At 38.7% G+C, this 7,163-nt stretch overlaps 1 pseudogene; it reads right to left on the minus strand.

Moving 5' to 3' along the window:
* The window catches only part of LOC139629172 (contactin-associated protein-like 4), a 102,567-nt pseudogene that overhangs the window by 16,607 nt on the left and 78,797 nt on the right, over window positions 1–7,163 (minus strand).

Consider the following 7,163-nt stretch of genomic DNA (forward strand, 5'->3'; position numbering starts at 1 on the left):
ACCTCAACCTGCAGGTCCAGAGATTAAAGTGTAGACAGAGGTCTACAAAGAGCTTCTGTGGCCTAGAGCATGAAATTACAGACAACATGAAAGTAAGAGGTTATGCAATAAAGCACATACTGGATGGTTCATCTGCCTCCTATTTCTGGGGTAGAGATCTAATGAATGAACAGATAGTACAGAAGGGCAGCAACAAATGATTATCTTTAATCATTTAAGTGGTTGTTTTTGGTCACATAGCTGCAGGGCTCTGGGAATGACAGTGCCAGTCTGTCAGTCAGTTCAAACCTTTGGTCCAGTCTGAAATATCTCAGCATCACAAGGTGGATGATGAAATTATGAAATTTAATACAGTCATTCATGGCCCCCAGGGAGATGAGTCCTTATGGCTATAAACTGATGTTTTTTCCAGCACCACAAGGTTTGCATTGATGGTTTTGAGTGAAACATCTCAACAACTATTGTGTAGGTTGCCATGAAATTGTTGTACATATGTCCATGTCCCCCCGAAGATGAATTGTAATAACTGAGCTGAGCCTCTAACCTTTCATCAAACACCATCATCAGGTCAAAGTTTGAGTTTTGAAGAGGAAGAATTAGCAAATGTTAGAATCCTATCACGCATCATACTTGCTAAACAGCATCATACTTGCTAAACAGCGTGTTATCATCATCATTGTGAGCGTGTTAGCATGTTGTCATTAGCATTTAGCTAAAAGCACTGCTGTGTCTAGATACACTGAGACACTGCAGTGGCTGCACACTCTTGGTCTCGTTATCAACTAATCAATTAATTATTTAGTCTATGAAACAGTGAAGTCAATCTATAAACCAGTGTCTGTAGTTTGTGGTGATAGGCTACAGTAAAAACAATATTATTGACTAATAAATCACTTTGTACATTCAAAAACATTTGTCTTTAATTCATTTCCTGTTGATTTACTATTTGTTTCAGCACTAATGTGGAATGCTGAATTTGCTGCAGGAAAAATAAGAACATAAAATATTTGAGCATCATCAAGTATGAATAGATTGAGAGATATACTGTAGAGATAATTCTCCACTGAGATAGCATTGAGGATTGTTATTTATGAAATCCAAGAATAATTTAAAAGGTTTCATTTTAAACTAAGTGGAAATACTGTGTTTATGCCACCACTCACAGGATGCACAAATAAACACACCAGCTAACCCTGATGCCAATACAGCACCAATAAACTACAGCTTATCTATCCAAACCAGGCAATACAACAAATAATGTGAAATGCTGCTTGCAATGAATGCAAAAATCTTTCACTTAAAACTGCTGCGTGAGGATATTTCACACCAACAAATATCAAGCAATGAAGAAACTGAAAAAGCAGGCCTATGGCTTATAAATCCCCGCAAGGCAATAACATGGGTTATTAATAGTGACAATGTAATTCTCTTCCTTATAAATCTGTATGTGGAATACTTAAGGCCTATTAATACACTGTTTGTGGAATTACGGCTTATAAATTCATACAAGACTGCACTTTATAATTAATACAACTAAGCAGACTGACATAAAAATCTGTCTAAAAATAAATAAATTCACTGAATAAATAAATTCACTGTACATGATAATATAGCTTTGGTGTGCAAAATGCATGCAAAGATTAGAAATCCAGAGAAAAGTAAACATTTTTCCTTATGAATTTGTTGAAGACAGGGTTACAACTCATACATAAGCCGCACATAATAACATAGCTCACACAGCAGTGTTGTGGCTTTTTATTGCAGGAGAGCTGAGCTGATATTAATGCTTATTTATGCATATGAATGTATGTACATGCAGTACATGTATATTGTGTAATTCTAAATAGCTCAAATCTTGTCCGTCAAGTCAAATATTTATCACATTCCCATTCAAACACATAAAGCTGCCAATACTCCATTGTACACTATAATTCAGAGGTAAACACAAGCAGGTTTAGGCCGATGGTGGCGACCTGTTGGCTGTTCAGAGCGGATTATCGGCTAAACACATGCAGCCAATCAATATTCACCTCAGTGTCCCTGCTGTAGAAGATGAAGCTGAGATAAACAGAAGCTAGTATTGATCAAGTTGGGAGTCAGATATTCTCAGAGTGCACTGTGTTATTTACACGAGTGTTGATGAATAACTTACAAGTTCAGATTCATTTCCAGATAATTTAAAGACCCTCGCTGCAAGAAACTGCATTGCGTACTATGTATCATCACTGCTCCTTGCTGCATGTTTATTTATTGAATGTGGTTATTGCTCAGAGGTCAGAAACCACCAACTCAGCACTTTCAGAGTTATGGTAGCAGCTGGTGGCATTTGTCCAACAGCAGTTTAGGAATTTGAATTATTAGTTTCATTCTCTTTTTCAGTATGTGCGACTGTGAGAGGAGGACATACTTGATACAGTCCTGAGTCCTGGATCTCGGTCTATCAGGAGTTTGTATTGTGGTGCTGTGGATGAAGAACTAGAAGAAGCCCTATAGAATAGATGTGCAGACTCAGCTTCTTTCATACCCAATACTGCTGAGCAGACAACAGGAATCAGCCAACAGCAGATCTACATATGTAAAAGAGTATTTTTAGCCCTTTTTCTGAGGATTTAATCCCAGTCTCATGCGGACACAGCACATACTGCAGTAGCTGTTACTGATCTCCCAACTTTTCAGGTTTGGCTGTAGATGGCAAGGTATGGTGTCAGACTGCATATATATATACATGTGTCAAACTGGGATCTTCTGTATTTAGCACCATTTGACAAAAATTAAGAGCGGAGGTATCAGACTTAGTGTTTCTCTTCTTGGCCAAAAAAACAGAAACTGACTGAATAGCGTAACTGAGAGCCTATAGAATACTGTCAATGTTATTATAATATTAACCCTTGTCATCCCCCTAAACTTCCAAACAATACATCACTTACTTCTCTCTAAGGTGGCTTTTTTTTCACATGCCTCGAGGGTCTTCACTGGTAATGCCAGGCCACCTCAACCTGAGTAAACTGGGTTCACAGGCAGTTTAGGATTCATTGAAATGCACCCTCATCAGAGTTAGTTGGCTATACTCAGTTTTTAGTGTTTTTTTGTCTATTAAAGGCGCCCAGTGACATTTTTGACCAGTAGTAGCGCCCTGGAGCAATGTTTTTAAGACTGGGTTTCTATTTTGTTTTTCGTATGATTTCATACACATGTGATAGACAGTACAGTCCTAGTTTTATGATATTCCAGTGATCAACAGTTCATGACAGTAATGTGCCAACTTAGTAAAAAAGAAGACAGCTACATTGCCCACATGAAATTTAGTTTCCTAATTCTTGCAAAAACTGGCTTTGCAAATATTTGACAAGGAAGGAAATGCATTCAACACATTCAATAGGCCTTGTGAATACATGCACTTCTTTCTAGAGAAACAGTGGAAACCTGCCTGTAATATACAGTAAATAACCTTGACAGTGAATGCTTGTAAGTAATAAACTCCCTGGTAGAGATGACTGAAGGCAGATAGCTCCTGTAAATGACCTTGTCTGTATGAAAACTTTGAGTAACAAGTCACAGCTCTGAACTTGTCTGTTTCATAAACTACTGAGTTTTCTCCCCATAAGAGCCAAAAAAAATAGTAATTTGACTAAAAGTTCTATAATCAAACTGCTAAGTTTAGGAGGAGCTGCAGAGACAGAAAAACTGAGCTGCTTGTTCTCTCAAGAGCGAAGGGGATTAAAAAAAAAAAAAACAAAGCAAGTAAAGGAGATGAGAGAGACTGAGCCTGTTCCAGTCCCAGAAGATTTAAGAAAGAGCTTTGAATCCAAGAGCCCTGAGACTGAGGCAAAAATTCACACAGGCACAGAAAAATCGTTTTTTAAACATAAACAAAGAAAGCAGATCAATAAAATATGAGGGCGAAGGAGTTCCTGCATTGCTTGACAACTGTGAGGACCATCACGAACACAAGAGAGCATCACGCCCCTCACCTATGAACAGCTGGCTGTTGAGCTGCAGGTGGAAGTGTCCGTCAGCAGGAGCCTGCTGCGTGGCAGCAGGAAGCTCGTCCAATCGAAGCGACGCTTCCTTAACGTTCCGCTCGGCTCGGACTCGATGCCACCGGTTGTCGTTCAGTGGGACGTTGGATTCCACACGAACCTCCAGTGGGCCGTTACCCACATCGAAGGAGAAAAGCACCTGAGTGGAGGCTGATTGCAGGAGGATGAAGGGATAAAGGAGACAAAAAGGTAGAGAGGCGTTGATGTGGATAGTGGAGAAAAAGGAAGGGGACATCAAGAGAGAAAGAACCAATTAATATGCTGTGTGAGTCACAATTACTGTTTCCTGGTGAAGCAGATTTACTTTACTGTCTGAAGATATGTTTGAATTCTTCTTCTGCAAATCAGATTAAAGATTCAGATCACACAGTTCAATTAAAACAAACATTTTGGTTCCAAATTCAATCAAGGAGATGAATTCAGGTTTTTCAATAATGAGTGGTAATTATATCAATAAGGTAACTTTCAGTAAAGTAGTGAAATTAATTTAAATGCTTGACAGAAAAAGAAAAAAAAAAGCTCTTTAATTGCTACAATTTTAAATATAGTCTTCACGTCATCATTCAGTTTGTGCAAACAGGACATGTCCACATCTCAATTACAGTCAGCGGGACACCTCTGCTGAAAACTCCATCTTATGATTTAGCATGAGGACACAGGTGTATCTGTACATAAGAAATCTTGCCAAGCACAGCTGGAATGAATCTGCATTTTACAGCTGCATATTTCCAAACTGCTCCAATCCTTCATCTGAGACCTGCCAATGCCACAACTGGGAACACAGACAAGAGCTTTAACAAGCGGGTAGGCTGGACCCAGGTGTATGGAGACCAAACGGGGGGGGATGCAGGGCTCGCTGGATTGAAGTTTAATTATTCTCTCACAGCAAAACAACAAACACTAAAGCCAGCAGAGCTTTCTAACTAAGCAGACTGGGAACAGCTCTCACAGGATAATAACAAACAAAAGACTAGAGAGTCTGGTAAGAGGTTATGTACTGAACCATGTGCTGCTTCTTTCAAGATTACTTTAATGCTCTTCATCACAGATTGCTAAACTTTGCAATGTGAAAGCAAAAATGCACAAGGTCATACAGGCAACAGATTTTCTTCTGCTCCTCTTGCCCCATTGTTTTTATGTGACCACTGTAGTTACATTACAGAGATTTTAAAACTAAAAACTAATGTTAATCTCTAAAATATTATGTATGATTACATTTTAAACTACCCAAAAGTGTATTATATGAAGTGGTGATAACAGTAAAACGATGCATATATGTACAAGTATAGTACAATAAAGATTATAACACTGAAAAGGGTGAAGAATTTGTATGTTTAATGTTGATAACTGAATAAACTTTATTGATGACACTTCAAAGTAAAGTGTAAAGTATAGCTTCTCAGTGGTAAGTGGCTGTGATGTGTAACACAATGAGGTGTCCTGATGTACAAGTTTAGTTCCTGAATGGTAATCACTCCGTTGTGTGCACTTCATTTTCAGATATCAGGCCACCTCGCTGTGTTTAATTGCCTGTGTGGTACTGTTACATAAACCAGGAAGAGAGTATGTGTGTGTGTGTGTGTGTGTGTGTGTGTGTTATCAAGTGCCCTACCAAAGTAGAGTTCATTACAGTTCATAAGGAAATATCGTACCTTTTCCTCTGCTATGTGCAGTTAATGGCCAAGTTACACAACTTATTTTGCATTTTCAAACTTGAAATGAAGACAGAATTTTGTTCAAATCAATTTTGCTGTCAAAACTTCCCAAAAATGTGCTTTATTTTTGATTTATAAGAGTATATTAACTTTTATTTGTACTTTATTTTGTTTTATTGATATTTGAATAATAATCCATAATAACCTTTTTTTTTCCCTTATCTTCACTTTTAAGTTGATATGAATTTGTTAGCAGTTGCTTATTTACAATCCAGCAGTTACACAGCAACATTATCATTCATTTGGACCCAGGTTTGTCTGATAAATGTAAATTCAACATTCACTCTCTTTTGGCTCTGGTTTTGGTCTCTACCATATGAAATATCTGGCTCTTTAGCTGAGTTTAGCAGCTAATTGCTAACTGTGTTACTGTCTCCTGTTTGGTGGTGAGCAGGTGAAGCACAGTGGGTTTTTTCGGAGCTTTATTCTCTGAAAACAGCTGCAGCTGAAAATAAGGCTAAATTAGAGTGTGAACAAAAACAAATGAGTTGCTGGTGGACAGAAACAATGAGCTGAAACTCAGTGTCAAGCTCTATAACCCCTTTTCACATTGTCATTGAATATATTTTTAATATAAATATAAAATATAGGACCAATTATAGGACCTGAATACTTCTACTGCCCCCAGGAAAGTTTCACTGAGCTGCAGCATCAGATTCAGGACCACGGCCAGTGCATCAGCCCTGTTGGTGATGCCCTGGTTCAGCACCATGGACAGCAGCACAGCGCTACAAATCTGTATTTACTCCTTTCAGCTGTCTGCTCAGCTCCCTCTGTCATCTCCACCAACAGCAAAAGATTTTGGGAGGAACAGATGAAACAAAACCACCATTCTTCATGTTGTGCTGGTGGAAGATGAGAATGTATTACTATGGGAGCACAGAACAAGCTGAAACAATATCCAAGCATCCTACAGTGACTTCATTTAGAAATAGTTGTCAGGCCTGGCCACAGTGTTACAGAGCGATCAGAGGCAGCCGGGAACAGCAGCAGTGCAGAACTGGAACAACCACACTTAAAATGATTTCCCGAGGAGAGAGGTGTCTCTGCATGTCCCTAAAATCTCATTTTGTAAACAACTTCCTCCAAACTCCAATGCAACACAAAAACAAGCAGTGAACCAGAAAACTAAACCAAACTAAAAGGGTGAAGTGAGGTGAAAGAGCTTCAAAAGGCAAGCATGGATGACTCCAATACCTGATTCAAGGCATCTATATGGGCCTTTCTAAATTACACACACCATTGCTGCCCATAAATGTGTACTTCATACCTCACTGCATTACTGTCATAACCATATAAGCACAAGGACACCTTGTTAGGTAATACAGCTATATTTCAAATGACACAATCTATGGTGGGCTATAAACATACATTGCACACCCGACCACATTTCCATGGCACCCATAAA

Source organism: Trachinotus anak, unplaced genomic scaffold (genome assembly GCF_046630095.1).
Source record: "Trachinotus anak isolate AG129_WGS33_773 ecotype Australia unplaced genomic scaffold, CSIRO_AGI_Tana_v1 ptg000012l, whole genome shotgun sequence".
NCBI classification, from domain to species: Eukaryota; Metazoa; Chordata; class Actinopteri; order Carangiformes; family Carangidae; genus Trachinotus; species Trachinotus anak.